The sequence below is a fragment of the Leguminivora glycinivorella genome, chromosome 1, assembly GCF_023078275.1.
Source record: "Leguminivora glycinivorella isolate SPB_JAAS2020 chromosome 1, LegGlyc_1.1, whole genome shotgun sequence".
Classification (NCBI taxonomy): Eukaryota; Metazoa; Arthropoda; class Insecta; order Lepidoptera; family Tortricidae; genus Leguminivora; species Leguminivora glycinivorella.
The window spans coordinates 25,724,172-25,745,281 of NC_062971.1; the positions used below are offsets into that span (position 1 = coordinate 25,724,172).

General features: G+C 37.2%; 1 protein-coding gene across 1 annotated transcript in view; it reads right to left on the bottom strand.

The window, feature by feature from the left end:
• LOC125231216 (kinesin-like protein CG14535) overlaps positions 1 to 21,110 on the bottom strand; it is a 330,022-nt gene that overhangs the window by 167,200 nt on the left and 141,712 nt on the right. The window lies entirely within an intron of this gene.

The window sequence follows — 21,110 nt, forward strand, 5'->3', positions numbered from 1 at the left end:
TTAAAATAGAAACAATAGAAATAGAGTTCCAATTTTATATTCGATTCAAAGAAAGAATTGAACTGGCAAATAGCTCTACGTTGATGGTCCAGTCTCGTATGTATTACCGACTATGTATTGTAATTCATACTAAGACGCGTTGGGGATAAAACACCTTTAAAAATAAAATTCCTAAAAATTTGACAAATAAATTGAATTTTTCACCTTAATTATTGTATTTTATTTCTTTCTACTTCACAAAGTGTATATTTGACTATGAGAATTGAATGAATATGTTGGTTGTAATTGCTCTATAAAATAAATTATGTATCGGTACTCATCTATAGGGAATATCAGAATAGCGGAAACTATTATTACCTAGGAGGTAGAATTTCTAAATGTTAGGGGAATGTCTAGTGTGTTGAAACTTCCTACACTTGAGAAAAGGATTTGTGGTTACTTCGTACAGCTTAGGCGTCCTACCTTTACTAAACGATCACATTTTATTATTTTTCTTATGGCCAAACGTTTTAAATGCAGAACAAAAACAAACAAAATAAATTGGGATTAAATTCAGGGGTAGTTATTGAGCTTAATGGGTTTTGGGTTGTTAAATATATGGGTGCTTATGGTAGAGTATAGGCTAGAGTAGGTAGGTCACCTTTTGACCGTTACAATTGTTAACATGTTTAAAGGCATTTCGTAAAGTGATCGTAAATAAAATGGCGTCGCTTAAAACGTTTTTTTTCTGCTGTTAAAGAATTGCCCGGTACGCGTCGTAAATTTCCATAAAAGGTTATGTATTTATGGAAAGATGCTAAGGTTATTTTGTTACGTCCCCTATTGGTGTCAAAGATACCTTTGCTCTTTAATGACGGCCATGAAAAGGTACCTAATAGTTCTTAGGGTAAGAAACTGGAGATAATGACACTGTAAAATATTCAATGGGAAGGTGCACCTACACATTTATACCGAATGTAAGTAATCCCAATAGTTAGAGCTTAGATTAGCTATCTACCTGCTGCAAAATAGACGAACACTACAGTCGTGTCAAATAAACGTCCGTCTGTCACTCAATTAGCTTAGGATAAATGCGCAGAACCCGAAAATTGCTTATCAAATTTCAACTACACACACTACCAGTATATTTTGAGACCTACATAACAGGGGAAGGAGTAGCGATTACAGGTCTTAGTTAATAGTTGATTTTGTGTTTGTGGAGACTGAAAACAAACCACCATTTCATGATCCCTGGGTTGAGAGGTATTACCAGGGTAGCCCTAAGGGCAGTTTGTTGATCCCTGGGTTGAGAGGTATTACCAGGGTAGCCCTAAGGGCAGTTTGTTTAAACTATTGTAGATAGTGTCCGTGCTAAGTGAGTAGTTTGATTACGATGGAAGTGAGTACCTAAGAAGCTTATTCGTACCTATCTAGTTATAATTAAAATTTAGGCATAAAAAAAACAGCAATTATTTGCGGTGTTTGTTTTCTGAGGTAGGCTTTTTATGAAAATATAATTCTCTGTATTTTCGAAATCCGAAATAGATCTTTCATGAAATTAGTTAATTCTACCACTATATGAGACCATGATTATGAACACAGATGTCATATATACCATAGATCAAGCAAACGTATCTACTTAGCGTGTCAAATGAACTCAGTGAAATCCACTGAGTTGTCCGTCTTTACTCGCAGCTTGCAGCTTTCGGGCGTCAATTTTTGTAAGTTGAAGTCAACCAAAACATAAAAAATGCCTCGTTACGTGATATTCAATTGCAACAACACAAAAATTATGAACAATCAAGAGCCTGAGACATATTTAAAATTACAGGCAAGAATCAACTTCAGTACAAAATTTGACACGCTCGGCCCCTATACAAATATATGAATTTGTTTCTTCTATCTAAATTAAGTTCTGTGATTATGAACATCTCATTCTGCTTTGGTCAACCTTAACGTAAGAAACTGTATGTGAAAAAACAGTGCTTTTCGTGAGCGTTTGTGCCATTCGGCTACGCACCCTGATATTAAAAAGTAAACGTTTGAAAGCAGCTAGATATGCAGTGGTTCTTTCACGTTCTAGCTCTTTTTAACCCCCGACGCAAAAACGACGGGGTGTTATAAGTTTGACGTGTCTGTCTGTACAGGTGTGTGTGTGTGTCTGTCTGTGGCGTCGTAGCTCCCGAACGGATGAACCGATTTAGATTTAGTTTTTTCTTTGAAAGCTGAGTTAGTCGGGAGTGTTCTTAGCCATGTTTCATGATAATCGGTCCACTATGTCGGGGTTTTTTTTTTCAAAATTTTAATTTTATGGTTAGGTTATTTGCTATGCGTTTAACTTCACTCTAGTTGCTTATTTACACTATGTCTCAAGATATTAACCGGATAGGTTTTAATCAAGTTAATCGCCCAATCAACGTTATCGACTCGTTAAACACTGACAGTAACCAGTTCTCTTAATTGATCCACAATCTCCGGTCCCATCTCGCGATCGACAAATGACTAGATATTCTCAGGAACGACTAAATTAACATGTTTTCTATCTATATCAGATTCATCATTATCGCGCCTTTATCCTAGTTTCTCAGTAAGGAAGGAAAGGTAATCTTCACGCTAATATCACCTTTATCTACTTTCACATATATATAGGTTAGCCAAATAAAACATCCGGATATGCATTTCTCTTGTGGCATGTTCAATATTTATTTTTATTAGAATAACTTTGAATTATTTCGAAATAATGAGGATGATTCAGACTCGAAATATGTTTTATTCGCGTCGGCCTAAGAAAAAAAAACTCTTTATCTGGCAAACTAGAAGTTATTTTATATATTTTTTTAAAGGAAAATTGTGAGAGGATTCTCAGAGTGCTATGGTATCCTTTCTGAAAAAGTTATACGCTTTTAAAACTACTTTAAAACACTTTCATAAGACGTTTTTTCCTCCGAGTTACTTAAAAATTTCAAACTTTGATACTTCTCTAACAATTTCATTTTGGTTTTTAAAAAGTGTTTGCCTGATATTACTTACTTATTCACAAATAAGTATGTTAGTATGTGGTGGTATGTGTATGGAGTTTAGAAATAAATAGTGAAGTTTTTACAAAACTTCACTATTTTTTTATTCTACACATTTGTTTTTTTTTGAAGAAATACTGCAATATATAATGGATATTACTTACTTATTCACAAATAAGTATGTTAGTATGTGGTGGTATGTGTATGGAGTTTAGAAATAAATAGTGAAGTTTTTACAAAACTTCACTATTTTTTTATTCTACACATTTGTTTTTTTTTGAAGAAATACTGCAATATATAATGGATTAGGTGCAGCACATGAACATCACAGAACGATGAACTCACAACCCTTTGGCGTAGCCTTAAACAATGCCATTCACGACCGGATTAAACTTCACAATGCTCATAAAGGAATCGCCCGGAGTTCTGAGCGAGTGACGTATGTATGACGATGCGGGAACCAACTCAACCTTGCACCAGATATATCTAAATCCAAAGAATTATAGCTCTTGTGACCCATTGATAAGTCAAACAGCACAGTTAAGTAGCGGAAAAGTAAATATTGCTCAGGTGCATACAGTTTAATTGTTTTTTTCTTCTTAATGAGGCACAAGTGGTCGACAATGGCAGTCATTGTGCAATAAAAAACATAAAATATTTCTTCCCGCTAATTTGTTTCGGGCTCATGGCGGAAAACGATGGGAACTGTCTATATCAGTACTTCAGGCAGGTTTGCTTTTGTGGCACGTGTATAGTTTGTGACATTGCTCGAACTGTTGTTACAAAAATATATTAAATAGTTATACCTTAGCATCTACTGGAAATATTTTGTATATAATTATGCAAGCGTAGGGTAGGTATGTATGAACGAGTAGAAAAAAAAACTGAGCCAATTTATATATCGAATTAAAGTTAAAGTTAAATCTTAGTTACGACACTTAGCTAAGCATCTGTAAAAAAAATTACCATACAAGAATACAGATAAAAACACTAAAATTTACAATAAAACTGATGACAATTTTTATAGACAGCACTTTCACAGACAGAACGACTGATATTGTTCCACAAAACGATTTTGTCTAAACCGCATAAAGTCTTAATTTGTTTGAAGCGTGCTTCATGCGCAGTGGGTCCTAACGTTAGAAGTATAAGCAAGAATAGATTGCTCACTCCATACATATATCGGTTTTCCAACTAAACTATCTTCATAGTAGACATCTAGTGTTTTGTACTAATATCATCAGTACAGCTACTTAATAATAGATGTCGCGGCAAATAAAGACTCTAAAATACAGTTTTCAGTAAAAATTATAACTAGATTAACTGGAACTTTATTCTCAACTCAAATTCCTATTCCTGTTTATAGTTTCAATAATAGTTGTGTAGTTTGTCATGAAAGAGTAGAAATTAAAAAGTGCAGGTACCTAACATTGTAGTGTCGTTCCTTTTCAAACCGATGCATGTGAGAAAACGGGACGGCAAAATTTAATCTAGTGCCAAGTTAGAGTACCTACCTACCGATGATACTGTCACTTGACGGTAGATGTCGACTGTAAAAATATTTTCTCAAACATGCAATGAAAAATTGTCTTTACGTTCCTTAAAATGGGCTGGGAAGTATCGCTTTTTGGGCGCAACAACTCGAGAGGACTGTAAAGGGATTTCATATTATTTATTAGGCCTAGGCCTGCAAAGTAACTTTTTTTATAAAATATTGTCCTTTAGAGCATTTTTTTTTTATTTCATTGTATGTTTGAGAAAAGCACTATACATGCCTCGGCGTGAAAACGGATTCCCGGCCTCGTATCCCTATCCGGTATATACCCACTTGGCCGGAAATCCTCATTTTCCCGGCCTCTGATGTAATGTACTATTTTATGAGATAGGAGCCAAACGAGCAAACAGGTCACCTGGTGGCAAGCGATGGGCATGGACAGCGGACGCACCAAATCGCAAAAAGACAATCGTTGACATTAGACGCCGGACGAAACGCAGTCTGGCTCTGTCGCGAAAATACGTACCCCGATGATAATGTTACTCGACGCTAGATGTCGACTGTAAAGATAATTATTTTTTATGAGATAGGAGGCAAACGAGCAGGCAGGTCGCCTGATGGTAAGTGGTTATGTCGATCATACATGGACAAGAATCATTCTCTTGCCCTCTTCCCATTATTTGGGGTCGGCGCAGCAGATCTTCCTCCTCCATTCCTCTCTATAAGCCGTTATTTCCATAGTAACATCTTTAACTCTCATATAATTGTTCACACATTCCATCCATCTTTTCTTAGGCCTTCCACTACCGTTTTCGCTTTCCACCTTATACATGGACAAGCACATCCAAAATACCAGAAGGTACGATATATAAAGTGGGCACTCTATTCTTACTTATTTCAGTTATTTCTCTATGGAAGCGTCTAACTGTAGCTCGTTAGGTAATCAAATTTGTTTGCTGTGGACTAACGAGCTTGTGACCAGGCTTCGCAGCCAGTCTGCGCCGTGACTTGGGTTACAAGGGGCGTATTGATAGTCTTAGCGATGGTGACATGTCATAACTTTCTGTTTGAAACTAGACAGTTCATTATGGTGTGTAGGCACGCCGTGTTTAGGCTTTGGTTACTTTACATCGTAAACATATACCTATAACATATTTAGGTTACAATATATGTTTTCATTTTAACTTAAAGTTTAATATCATAATAAAATTATGTAGGTAATAATTTAAACTCCTCCATTCATTCTAAAACTCGGTAACTACAGGTACTAAAAATAATTAATTATTACGACTATAACGAAAACGAATAGGAACCAATACAATTTAAATTGAGTAATAACATTGAATTTTTTGAAATATTTATTCAATCCTTCCGTTGTCTCAAAGAAGCACACATATCGGCGATAAACTAAATATTGCTGGGAAAGGTATTTGTATCTATCACATGTTGAACAAAATAAATTATGTTTTCTTCCAAAAACATTTTGAAAAACCCCATAAATGTATGGTTCAATAGGTAGTAAAAATTAACCGACATTGCTTGCAATAAATCTCTATTTGTCTGTCTGGCCGGTGTCTGGCGTTAAAAAAGGGACGTCAGCACTCATTACACCGACGTGCCTATACTGCTGTTACGAGTATTTATACTGACGTGTTGTTTTTCTTTGTTTTAGTAGATACTTTACCATTGGAGGTGGATACATAAACATATATGTATGCATTTATATAATAGAATACATTCAACGCCACAACATAGTATACGTGTAAGAACCTTCACAACGCACTAAGTATTAAATCCAATTCGTGATGTCGTGCAGTTTAGTACCCATACTTACGTTATGTATCTCCACAATCATCACCCGTACAATTTAATTATTTAAGTAATACGTCAGTTATTAAAAACCACCCAGGTGTTCGCTTTTGTTTGTTGTAACGCATCTTGGAAAGAAGGTATGTATTTTGATATAGAAGACACACATATCTAAGTAATATTGTATAATTTTATAGAATTTACCAACACGATAAATTTACAAACTACAACCAGTTTATCTTTTTGAAAGCACGTAACCACGATGCGAGTATAACAAGCTATTATTTCCGCAACATCTCCAAAAAGACTTGTACAAAATGCGACCAATCTAAACGGCTAAAAACATTGCGTTGTCACAATAGAAACAAATTCGAATTTTAAAAAGTTTGGAAACCGTTCTAACTGAAACGGCCGCCGGCTATGATGTTGCCGTGCCGTGCGTCGGCCGGCCGCGCTCGGCGAAGGGGTGGGAAAACACGAAAACTCGATAAATTTTAAAGTGCTGTATGCCCTCACGCCTGGAGCCCGATCCGTCCGTTTACAGCTGCCAAAATGTACGCTGTTTTGAAAAGTTCATTAATATTATGCGGGAATCGTTGGCTATTGTTTCTCCTTTTAGTACTGTTAGGAATATCGTAGGTACGTTAATAATAAGCTCAGAATAAATTGAAAAGTAAAAAAATATCTGTTACGAGTGATACTTGGGTGACTTTAATGTTCGTACTTATACATTTAGAAAGATTTATTATATTTTAATAGTTTGACTCTTTATTTTTTTTACGACAATTAAATGAATGAAAACTTGGGATATACATTTACATCAGTCATCATCATCAACATCAATCAATCATAATTATGTATGTTCCTACAGGTGATCCTACAGGGATAAATACCACTTGTATTGAAAATTGCCTTCAACCCAAAGCTTTTTTACTGTGCTTAATTTACGACTTTAAAATTATGACACTCGTCAAACCCGGGTCGTAAAAATTATTTCAAAGTATTACAATATAATTGGATCGGGCTCCTGTCGCCGTTTATTGCTTTTTTCCTTCTGTTTCAAATTAAAAAGCAATAACTCTGTTTCAGAACAAAGATGTCTCTTTCTTTTAAATATGTCCTAAGATTAATGTAATTTTTCTGGTTTGTTATGTTGTGACAAACCGGTCTACGATATTTCAAATGCGTAGCTTGTGAAGTCATCACTGTCGTCACTGGCCTAGATTTTTACTGAAAGCGATAGTTAAGGTAAAGTGTTTAGTCATGAACAATATTTATAAACTAATTTCAGGTATACACCTCATGACAAAAGCTAAATCACTCCAACATGTAATTTCTAATGAGGACAAAACTTCGTTTGTGTGGGTCAAAACTTGCCATACTTTTAACCGTCGTAGTTTTTATAAATAAGACATATCCAGCTGATTTGGCCTCTGCACGGGTAAAAAAATCTGCACGGGAAGCATGGTCGCGCGATAGACGATAAAATAGCAGGCCGTCCCTATCGCACTATTTGTAAGTGCGATAGGGACGGCCTGATATTTTATCGTCTATCGCGCGACCATGCTTCCCGTGCTGGTAAGACAAGTTCGTAGCGCACAAGCGCGCTCGATGAAAAATCATAAACTGTCAAAAGGTTAAAGATGAGTATAAAATACTGGGCAATGATTTGCGTCATGAAGCAATGATATGTCTACACGACTTCAGTTTTGGTTAAGATGGTATACATCATTACATGTAGTTCCAAAATGAGTATGAAATACCTTATGGGGTGTTGAACAAGCAATGGACTCTTTAACGCAAGGATAAATACCGGCCAGTGATTTGCGTCAGGAAGCCGTGATAAGTCCCGTCACAAAACACCGGGTTGAGTCGCTGCCGTGTAATGAAGAAGCGGCCCGGGGCGACACTCGCCTTTAATTAAAACTCGAGATTCGTTCGCGCTGCGTTAATTTCATTGCGACCTTACACTACTTTTAAACCAGTATGGGAATCTGAAATTCTGGCTTGTATTTGTAATTTAAATAGGCATCTTCTGGGCGAACTCACTCCATCGTAGGCCACGTCTTTGCCTTTGGCTAGTCTGTGGCCGAGAAGAAGCCCATTTATAATTTAAAAAAGCATAGTACCATGTTTTGTACTATTATTCGTGCTTGTTTATGATGTGTAAGTTTGGTCGTAATTATACATATATGTCTATTCCATCACGAAACAATATGGGGCGCTCGGAAACCAAGCCAACTCGTAAGTAGAACCAGTAGATGCTGCCCTTATCTACATCATGGAACGTCTGCAGAGGCTGCCTCAGGTAGGGCGAAAGATAAGATCTGATGCTCTTCTTAAAGAATATTCTTCTTCTTCTTGTGTGTTTATTGTATGGATAGAAGGTAGTGATTTTGCGGGCTAAAACGATACCTAGTATTATACAGTTAAGTCCCTTAAACATGGTTCATTCATTCATTCTTTACTGTTCGTTGCTAACACTGCGCAGCCATTTTCTTTACCAGATGACGGGTACCGGCCCTTTACAAAGTAAACTTTACAATTAAATCTATCTGCAGAGATATGGTTACAGGGTTTATCTTATCTGATTAATATTTGTTAAAGCTTTGCGATTTGCGAGATTAGAAATACGAGTTATGGTTAAAATAATAGCAGCTGTAGGTTTCTTTGATGTAGAGTAATAGTATTAATTATAATTTGTTAATTTAGATTTTTTGAAAAATAAATAAAATAGGGTCAGTGATTAATTTATAATGATGTTTTGACGCCATCGCCACAGGATAAGCGATGACGTTATTAAACAGCTTGTAACATCCGTATGTTACAAGCTGCTGAAGGCAAGTATGCTCATCATGTGTTTAAGCTCTTACTGTCGGTATAAGATCTTATTTAGTAGGTAGTAGTAGGTATCCACGATACTTTGACTAAATAAATTTATACAAGATAATAGTTATAGCTGCTCAGAACAAAATGTTCAGATAGTTATCAGCGACTAGAGGAAGGTAGGAATGAGCGGAAGCAAAAATTGCGAGCATTTGTCAAAGTCCTCCCCGCGGAAATGGTGCATAAATAAAGGTCCAGTAAAAAAATACGCGCAGCCGCTACTATCGGTGTAAAGGAACAATGTTAACGTCAGATTATGAATATTTTACAGTAAATTAAAATATTTTGATCTCATATACATACTTACCACGTCCGTATCATAAATACAAAAAATATCGCAGAGGATTTATTTAAAATGATCAATATGTGTATTATTATTTGTCTACTCGTATTATTTTAAGTTTTAGTTGTTTTCATTGTTTCTAATTTGACATGTAATATGTAGTTGCACATGTGGTCTATCTATTGATTTTTGGGTACTTAAGAAATAAATTTAGTGTAGGCATTGAAGTGCCTACATAGGTAGGTATATGTTTGTGTATTACATTTAAAAGTACACATGAAAGCGCAAAAGCTCTAGCAATCTAACTCCCGTTAAATTATTTACCATGAACATCTTCAACGAATACGCTATTGTTCTCCTGACATCGATTTTAAACTTAGCTACCAACTTTCAATTCGACAATCGAACATCAGAAACAACTGAAGACTGTCACAGAACGCTGTCATGCTGTCACGGCATTTGAGTTGCGTGCTGTGTGCTCCCGAGGGACTCGATACCGTGGTAGAGGGTATGATCTATTGCACATTTTACGAAATAACCCATAAATTGGATGAGAAACTTATCCTTACGTAGTTTGAGTAATAAATTGAAGTATACGGTATATAGATTAGTTTATACGGTTATCATATCGTTTAGTTGTGTGGAAATTGTTTTTAGTAGATGAGTATGATACCTACCTTATAATATAGATAAAAGGGTATGCGACTAAAATTATAATGTCCTAATTTTATAATTATTCGATATTTATTGGGTATCTACAATTATTCAAATCAAATGACTCAAATTAGTTCAAATGTACGCTCTATACAATACACACATTAGATATCGTAATGCAATAAGGGTTACATTTTTGATACGTATAAGGTCAATGACGCACTTACCCGTGTCATAAGATTTGTATTTAGATTGTCCATGCATTAGATGGTGTTATTACTCATAAAAACAACACCATCTAATGCATACAAAAGCATTCCTGCTCCTGTAAGGTCAGAAGTAAAAGATGATGTAAATACACCTAACACCTAGTAATTTATTTTGGAATGGGTAAGTACGGAGAAGGTATAATTTTCTTCAACGTGGCAATTGTGGCAACTTTATTCAGCGCTTGTTTGCGTTGAGCACCACTTTACATTTATACCACACAAGGCCTAAAATAAACAATCTGTTTACGATACATATGTAGTAAAGTGCTAGTGGCCTCGTGTACGACTTTCAACCCGAAAGTTCTAAGCCCAATGAGTTCTCTGGAAAAGTCATTTGACATTAAATTTGCCATTCCCAGTTGCTTTTTGTGTGTGGGAAACGTCGTGAGAAGACTGGACTTATCAAAACGAGCACTAGTTTACCATCCCCTTTACCTGGAAGTTCAGAGGGTAGTCATGAACAAAAACGCTGTTGAACACTTTCAGTACTTGAGGAACTCACAGGATTTTGCCAATTTAGTACGTAGACATAGTTTCTTTGTACCTATGCAAAACCTCGGTAACACTCGAAAAAATTTCATTAACATACGGCATGTTGTCTACATATGTTTACCACATACCACCACAGACAACTACCTGGCGCACTTTATTAATTCGTCGGCACAGCGAAACAAATGGACCCGATCCGGTGTCTTTCTGATTGATATACGGCACGTGCCGTGTCGTGTCGGACACGTCGCGGGCACGTCGGCACGCACGACTCCATTTAATTAATTTCGTTGGTTTCAATGGTCAGCTATAGGTTAGAACGTAACATTATTTACATATGGAAGGTGATGATGATAATGAAAACGAATAAAAAAAAGACGCAGTCAATAAAGCTATATTTTCATTGCAAATAGTTTTGGTAAATTCAAGCCGAATTGAGTTGAATATCAATACCAGTGATCCCTCATGCTAAGTAAATATTTATACGTCGAATAAAATTAAGCTCATCCTCAATTCTTTTCGTTTTGTTAGTTATATAAAATTTTACTCGTACCTAAAGTAACAGGAATATATTATTTTCATTTCTTCAAATTAATGATTTTATTTAATCATCATATTTACCAATCATTTTGATTGGTTTAACGAAAAAATAATTATTTATTATTAATTACATTTTTAGTTTATTTCTAAGTTAATGAATATACAGAGATTGTTTATTTTGTAAATTGGACGCAAACAGTAGAATAGTTTAAAATACAAAAACATTGAGAAATTTTAATTATTTATAGAAGAAATTACCCAGAAAAAATCGCAGCCTATGACATCTGTCTCCCTTCTCAAGAAACTGGTTATCATCAAATTATCGAACGAAACAGAGTAAAGCAGCGTAATGGCTGCCAATAAAACGGGAACATCTTGTATCCATGTCCGAGTTATGCTGCAAGCGATATTGCGCTCATAACGACACCCAGTTAGCATAACTGTTACGGTTATGGAACCCTTATTTGAGATATCGTTATCGTAACAGTTTATACTGTATTAGGTATGATCCTAAATCTCATAATTTTAGCATGACCTTATGTATTTTGTCTAGGTAGTAGAGGTAGTAGTAGCTGTGGCGGCTGGTGAAAACCTAGCTTAACATTAGGACTTTACTAGTAATCAATTTTAGCCAAGCCTGTGGCAATCGGCTAGTATGGATCAGCCGTTGCTGGTAGGTAGCTTAAGTTACTCAAGTGTACATTATTTTATAATTATCATCCTATTTAGATATACGACTAAACCATATGTAGCTGTGCTACTACTGTTATTTATGTGTGGTTCTGTAAAAAACACTTGCAATGACATGAATGACAACGATTAAGTGCCATTATTCAGTTCAACAAGGTAAGAAAATGTTTGAAACCACTAAAAGTGAATTCGAACCCAGGACCATCGTGCATCGGCTTAGTATGCAGAGTCTTACTATCTACCAGCAGCGGCTGGTCCATAAATACAAGCCGATTCCCACCGGCTTGCCTAAAATTGATTACTAGTAAAGTACCTAATGTTAATATAGGTTTCTTTTTGCTTTAGTGTTGCCTAGCAGAAAATTTCACCAGTCGCCACTGCTATCTACTAAGTATATTCAACTACCATTACACTGAAATACTTAGTTGTAACTTATGCTTAAACAATGCCAGTGAGTACATTTAATTTTGTAATCTAAAATCTTAAAATACTTCAACAAATGAATTAAAACAAACTGTAGCCATTGTACTGATAGTGAGACGAGACTCCAGGCACAGCTAAAATATATAACACAATACATTAACTGACACATAACAACTATAATAATTGATCGATCATTATGCGAACTTCTATCTGTATGTAAGATGATAAATATATCTGTGTTACTATGAGACTTTTACGCAAATCAGGCCCTGATCTGTTCAGGTTATACTGAATTGTAATGTTAGCCGTTTGTCAAAATAAGTAATATTGTATGACGGCTATTCATAAAGTTGTATTGCAACTAGAAGATAAAAGAGAGTTTTTCATTTTATTTTGTGCCATATTTAGCCATGAAACATTAAACGGGCTTACATAATACAGTCGAGTCATGATGCTGTTTACGATAGTTCTTTTGTACTGGAAGCTTATCGGAAAAGTCGGAGAGCTCCTTGAGACGATCCTATTACTAATGTTCACCCATTGTTTCCACACCAACGAACTTTGGCGCCAACTTAAAAATAGAAAACGGAACTTGCACAATTAAATCGAGAAACTATTGTTCTTTGAAATCTCCTTGATTAGAAGTGCCTCTCTAGTTAATAAGGAACGTGATAAGAGAAGTAAGTGTGTTTGCTTTAAAATAAATAAATAAAACTACTTGACATCTTATACGTGTTTTTCTCGTAAAATTAACTCTTAAGCACCTTTGCTTGCATTTATTACTGCCAGCAAACTATTGCTACCATATTGAAATGCTTTTATTAAGACTTTTGCTGTTACTCTAATTTAATGTGTAAGTAAATTCAATTGATCATAATAATGTAAAGTACAAAATGAATTTTATTGAATATTTACTAGTTTTTTGCAATAAACTATTTTTATTGAAGTGCACTTTTAATGCCCATTAACATTCTTTAATGTTATGACAATGCATTTTTTCAACCGCTCGAATTTAAGAGGTCGTAAAATAAAAGCGTTGCTAATGGTTCGCTTACAATATAAACTATCGCTACTTATTTCCTTAAAAATATGGTTCACAATGTAACAACATTAATTTCAATACAGGTAATGGCGTTTTGGTAGGTGCAAGTACTGGACAACATTAACTGTGCTATCTATACAGAATGGTTCGATACTTGCAATTTTATGGGTCTTGTCACAGAGTTGAGGTTACAATAGTTTATTGAAAAAGCTGTAAATATAAGGTGGTATTTTTGAAGACAAGTTCTGAGTGCGACTGTCTTAGTAGCAGGCTTTATGTCTCCGCGAAGCTGCTTAGCGCGTCGCATCGCAGTAAAATGCTTTCCTGGTAGATTTCTGGTTACTTTTCGAGCAGGAAAATGACATTGCTTCGTAATTTTAGAGAAACATTACCAGGATTCAATGTAAAGATGAGAAGTCCTTTATATTTAGTGGTGTCTGATGTAATGTTGTAAATACATATTTTGCAATAAACCTATAAGTATATATTTAGCAATTTTATCAAAATAGAACATGTATAGTTATGGTTAACCATGTAATACTGATAGTTTCACAGGTATGCCTGCTCAGTACCTACAAATAAATTAATATGGAGTACAGTACCCACGAATATGGTCACTGTTTAAATGAATAAAATAATTTTAAATGTCTTGCTTGTCTTGATTGTTTGGCTTTGAAATAAGTAATGGTTTCTATGCCTATATTCATATAAGGAATAATATATATAGCACCAATACCTACAAATAAAATTATTATAAATTTGTTGTTTTACTACTTACTTTCAATATATCCTGGTATTACATGCACTTAGTTAAATAAATCAGGAACATACCTGCAAAAGAACAATGAATTAGTTACACAATATAAATATAAATATTAATTTAAAATGATGAATGTGTGTTTTTTGACATTTTTGTATTAAATTTTAACTTCTGATTAACAGAAACGTCTGCAATCGATGCCTAACGGCATCGATTGCAGACGTTTCTGTTAATCAGAAGTTAAAATTTAGCATGGTTAGCGCATCATAACTGGTGAATTTCCAATATGACTTGGAACTCCGGTTGCCGTTTAAGAAGTTTAACACTCTTACGGTAGATGTCGCTACGGGTCCCATTGACCTTAGTAGTGGAAAATTTCGCTGGCTTGGTTGAAGTCTTGGTGGCTCAGTTGGCAGAGCGCTGGAGTATCGATCCAGAGGCCGTGAGTTCAAGTCTCACCCAAAGCAGACATTTTCCACTTTTAAATTTATTTTTGTATTAACTTCTTGTGTTTAGGGTTCCGTAGTCAACTAGGAACCCTTATAGTTTCGCCATGTCTGTCTGTCCGCCCGTCCGTCCGCGGATAATCTCAGTAACCGTTAGCACTAGAAAGCTGAAATTTGGTACCAATATGTATATTAATCACGCCAACAAAGTGCAAAAATAAAAAATGGAAAAAAATGTTTTATTGGGGTACCTCCCCTACATGTAAAGTGGGGGCTGATATTTTTTTTCATTCAAACCCCAATGTGTGATATTTGTTGGATAGGTATTTAAAAATGAATAAGGGTTTACTAATATCGTTTTGGAATAATATTAATATTTTTGGAAATAATCGCTCCTAAAGGAAAAAAAAGTGCGTCCACCCCCTCTAACTTTTGAACCATATGTTTAAAAAATATGAAAAAAAATCACAAAAGTAGAACTTTATAAAGACTTTCTAGGAAAATTGTTTTGAACTTGATAGGTTCAGTAGTTTTTGAGAAAAAATCGGAAAACTACGGAACCCTACACTAAGTGTGGCCCGACACGCTCTTGGCCGGTTTTTTTTAATGTTTAGAAGTTATTTGTCCGCACTTCTATATTATAAGAGGTGATATATTGGTGTGGAATAATAAGCACTTTATAATTAACTCCGTATATTAAAATAACCAGTTAACGTTACAATGGTCGGAGTGAGACTGGCGTCTCGTTCTCACATTGAAAGGATATTGCTTTTGGCTAGTCAGCTCATATCGCGGTGCGCACGTACTTGAATATGAGCTGACATAGCTATACTGTTCCTACATTACTTCCCCCTTAGGGAAGAAAAAAAAAATTACATAAAAAATTACATACAATTGAATAGTATCTGATATTTGTTACACCCTGTATGTTTCGTATGTTGTGGCTATTCAGCTATCGGACAGGTGCGCGTTTCGCTGACATGGCGTGACGCGCAGCTGTGCGATATGAGTACAATGTTACACAATGGAGGTTGTATTATATGATTACGTTACACAACTATAATTAGATATTAGAACTAAGTTTATTACAAAAATGTTTGATTTTTTTTTTTTTACAAACATGTTCATTTATATACTGAATACACTTGATCATTTTGATAGCACTGAATTATTTGTTTTATTTATAATACTTCACTTAGTAAATCACAGGTTGTTGTTTCGGTTGGGGTTGGGCTGGTTCCCTGTGCACTACGACTGCTGTTGGCTGGGCTCTAGCTACTGCTTTTAGTAACCAACTTCTTATACATTGTCTGCATTTGGACTGTATGAAATACAAGAGAAACAGTGCCAATATTACTGAGATAATTATGAGGATTATTCCAAAATAATTCAATTTCGTGTCTACTTGTCCAGTAACACTATGGACTTCAGCAATTGCAATACTGTTATGTGAACCATCCTCTTTGCTCTGTGCATAGCCCATTTTAATTATATTCAAAATTTACTTTTATTACACGATAAATATATGACACACGTTGTGTGTTGTTAGTACCAATATTTTACGACAATTGCTTATAGTTGACACAAATACATATTTATAAGACAATATATTAGTAACACATACATTGCAAAATTCATTTAAATTAGTACAAAAATAATTCTGTGATCAAAGTTCATACTTTCACAATACGATCTCTTCAGCATTTTATGCTGTTATACATAACGTAAACACTTACGACATCATGACTAACGCTACCCAGCCAGTACTGTAACCGCTATGCTTTGCTATAAAACAACATCACATCATTGCCTTACTATGATAAATAAGACGGATAATGTCTGTTTTGACCGTTCGTATGTAATATAAGTCCCGTTACTGACGTAAAGTTCAACTTAAAACTTAAAGTATCTGATTTCCTAACTAGGGTGCGGAACATCATGTTGCAGAGTCCGACTTGAAGCTGATTATACCGGTGTAATGAGTTTGAACGTAGTCTTCCCTCTCGAGAGATAAACTACCGATGCTACTTTTCGGAAAACAGGAAAAAACTTCCTGCTCCCGGGGTCCAGGCTCCATCCAGGAGATGCTAAATTAAACACAGTAGCGGACCCGAATGTCACGTTCTCTTATTCATCGATTAAAAACCTTACGGGTTTATTTATAACCCTACCACTTTTAGTGGTCCGCGGTTTCGAGTTAGCTTCGCTTTCGCTCTGCGTTGTAGTGGAGTCGCTTACCTTACGTAGGTTCACGCTATCGTTGACGTCATCATTCCAAACGTGAGCTGGCTTCAACCTATCAATTGAAATGCGAGCTTGCCTATTTTGGAATTGGATGAGAAATACTTTATCGTCTCTTTCTAAAACTTTAAATGGTCCCATATACGGTGGTTGTAAAGATTTCCTCACGGTATCGTCTCGTACGAAAACATATTCACAAGTTTGCAACTCTTTGTGAACAAATAGAGTACGGTTATTGCGAGAACCAATAGTTATCGGTTTGTATTGAGCTATTGTATCGCGAATGTTGTCAACTAAACTACAAGGATCGCTAGGTTCGTTTGACTGTGTGCTGAAAAAGTCTCCGGGCAACCGTAGTGCCCGTCCGAACATCATTTCTGCGGCGCTTACGCCGTTATCGCTACGTCCTGCGGCACGCAGGCCAAGCATCACAGTAGACAATTCGTTTTCCCAAGAGCCGTTGTCCATTCTAGCCATAAGGGCTGCTTTAAGGGTGCGATGGAATCTTTCCACCTTAGCATTGCTCTGGGGATGGAACGGTGTGGTCCTAATTCTATCTATGCCTAACAGTTTCATAAGCTCGCGGAACAAGTTACTTTCAAACTGGCGTCCTTGGTCTGTCGTAAGTCTGGTCGGACAACCGTAACGTGCGATCCAACCGTCGAATATAGTTTTGGCTACAACCTCTGCTGTCATATCCTGTATGGGAAATGCTTCCGGCCAACATGTACGCCTATCTATTATTGTAACTAGGTAACGGTTTCCATGTGGAGATGTCGGAAGGGGTCCGACTAGGTCTACATGGATATGTGTCATACGGTCGGCATCTTCAAACGTTCCTAATTTAGACATCGTGTGACGATTAATTTTTGATTTCTGACAAGCGATGCAACATCTTGCCCAATTAACTACGTCTTTGTTCATGCTAGGCCAAAAGAATTTCTTTGTAACTAGCTTACGAGTAACACGCGTTCCAGGATGACTTAAGTTGTGCACGCTTTCGAATGCTGTACGTCTAAACTTTTGTGGTAAATACGGTCTTGCTTCTTCTAAAGAAATTTCACAATAGACAGATTTACTACATGTAGGTATCGCTATTAGTTTTAATTTTATATTGCTATTTCCGTCGTGCTGATCCGGTTGCGTCATGTTTTTTAACCATTCATCTTTTGCTTGCTCGTCGGCGAGTTCTGCGTAGTCGAGTGATGTGGGGCAAACAATGGTCTCTATGCGAGAGAGTGTGTCAGCAACAACGTTCTCTTTCCCACTTATGTGCCGGATGTCAGTGCTGAATTCGCTAATGAACAATAGTTGCCTTGTTCGTCTTGGTGTTTCGTTATTATTCTTGCCTATATTTTCGAATGCTCTACATAAGGGTTTATGGTCCGTGTAAATTATCAGCGGCCTACCTTCAAATGATTTACGAAAATGTTTCAGTGACATGTAAATAGCTGATAGTTCGAGATCATATGCAGAATAACTTTTTTGAGCTTTAGTCAATTTTTTTGAAAAGAAACCTAAGGGTTCCCATTTACCGTCAATCAATTGATTCAAAGCTGATCCTACTGACGTAGTTGACGCGTCAGACATTAAGGCTAAGACTGCGTCGGACCGAGGGTGGGACAACGTAACGGCTTTTTTAAGGCCCATTTTACATTGCTCGAACGCCTCTTCGGTCTCGCTCGTCCAAATTATAGGGGTCTTGTCTCGCTTTTTCGCGTTAACTAAATATCGGTCGAGTTTAGCCTGCATGTTCGCTGCTCCAGGGACGTGAGAACGATAAAAGTTTAGCATTCCTAAAAATCTACGTAATTGTTCTACGTTCTGTGGTTTTGGGTAGTCGACTATGGCTTGCACTTTCTCCTCTAACGGCCTAATGCCCGTGGTAGTTACCTCATGTCCTAGGAACTCCAGCTTCGATTGTCCAAAGCTACACTTGGCTAAATTGATCGTTATGCCGTACTTGTCGAAACGCTCGAAAACCAGTCTAAGATGGTCCCTATGCTGCGCCTCATTATCGCTCGCGATAAGAACATCATCTAAGTAATTGAACAAGAAGTCGAGACCTTCCAGAACTGAACTGTTCATGAAACGCTGAAACGTTTGAGCAGCACATCGAAGCCCAAATGACATTACTGGAAATTCAAATAACCCAAAAGGGGTAATTATGGCGGTTTTTTCAACATCCTGTTTAGCTACTGGAATGCAATGATACGCCCTATTTATGTCTAACTTGGAAAATATCTTTTTACCTGCCAATATGAACGTAAAATCATGTAATCTCGGTATTGGGTATCTATCAGGCTTAGTTTGTGCATTTAAGGCACGATAATCACCGCAAGGGCGAATTTCGCCGTTCTTTTTTGTTACAACCGTTAAAGGACTGGCCCATTGACTTTTGCTAGGCCTACAAATGCCTAATTCCTGCATACGACGAAATTCCTCCTTAACTTTTTTATACCTGTCAGGTGGTAATGGTCTAGCCCGCGCCAATGTTGGTGCACCCGTCGTTTCGATATGGTGTACCACATTGTGTGTGGGTGTTTCCTTGTATGTCGGTGGCTTTGTTATGCTAGGAAACTGCAATAACAAATCATGATACGGGTGGTTACCATTGACAGTATTAATAGTTGGTTGGTTGCTACGTACGGTCGGTGCGGTTATATTAAGAAAAGTCACCAGATCATGCAATTTGCGATCAGTTAAATTTACTACTAACTTGTGATGACTCAAAAAATCGGCTCCCAGTATTGGCTGTTTAACGTCGGCTATAACAAATTCCCATTTGTACGGTCTACGTAACCTTAAATCTAACGTTAAAACTTTAACACCGTATGTTTTGATTTCTGAGCCATTTGCTGCAAACAGTTTTAGATCAGAGCACTCACCCGCACGTTGTTTGTTCTGCACTGGTAATAAGGAAATGTCAGCACCTGTGTCCACTAAAAAATGCAGTCCAGTGTTTAAGTCTGTTACGCATAAACGACGGCTTGGTTTGATAGTACAGATCTCCGTCCTAGTCGCACTCTGTACTATCTCCGCTAGTTTTCCTGTTGGTTGAGTACCCATGCGCAGGGTTGGCGACATTTGGTGGCGGCGGGACCGAATCGGAAATGATAGTAACAAAGCCAATCTGGTCTCCTCTCGGCTTGGTTCCGGTGGCGTGACGTACTCCTTGGTCTGGACGCTGAACGACCTCCGCGTCCTCTCCTTCCGTAACTGCGACCTCTTGGCCTTGCCCGTTCCAAGTCCATCATTCTGACGCTTAACTTGGCAATCTCAGCGAGTATCACTGCTGTATCTGCGGTTCCTGAGGTGTTCGCTGCGGCTCTGTGCGCCTGACTCTGTGGTACTGCCGCTGCTGCCACGTTAGGGATTCTAGTGGCCTCCGATACGTCATCGGCGATGTTGGCCAGTGTGTCAAGATCGCTCTCCCTGGATGCTACCAAAACTGCGCGCACTGCCGTAGGTAGGTGATTCTGCCACATTATTCTCAGTGTGGCATCGGGGAAGCTGTCCTTAGCCAGGTTGCGCATCTTGGCCAATAGCTGGGATGGTTTTTGATCGCCCAGGTCCATTTCCCCGAGGACCTTCTCTACTTGCCTGTTTTTGGAATCTTCCAACATCTTCAAGAGCTTCGCCTTAAGCTCCTGATATCGGTTGGTGGCGGGCGGGTTTGTTAGAAAATCCGCCAGCCGCAGTATTACGTCCTTTGGCAGCTTCGACACCACCATGTCGAATTTGGCGTCGTCCCCTATCCGCTGTGGTGTTAATACTGCTTCCGTCCGGATGAACCAAACTCTGGGCTGGTCCACCCAGAAATCTGGTATCCGGCTCGACACTGAAATGGCTACCACATCGGTCGTTTCTGCTGCTGGTACATTGTCCGCGCCCGGTTGAGTCTCACTGCCCGAAGTTAATTTATTGGGATCCGGACTCATTTTTAATCACTTTAACTGTTTTTATTATTCACTGATCGTCCACTGATTCACGTCGGGAGGTCACCACTTTAGAAGTTATTTGTCCGCACTTCTATATTATAAGAGGTGATATATTGGTGTGGAATAATAAGCACTTTATAATTAAC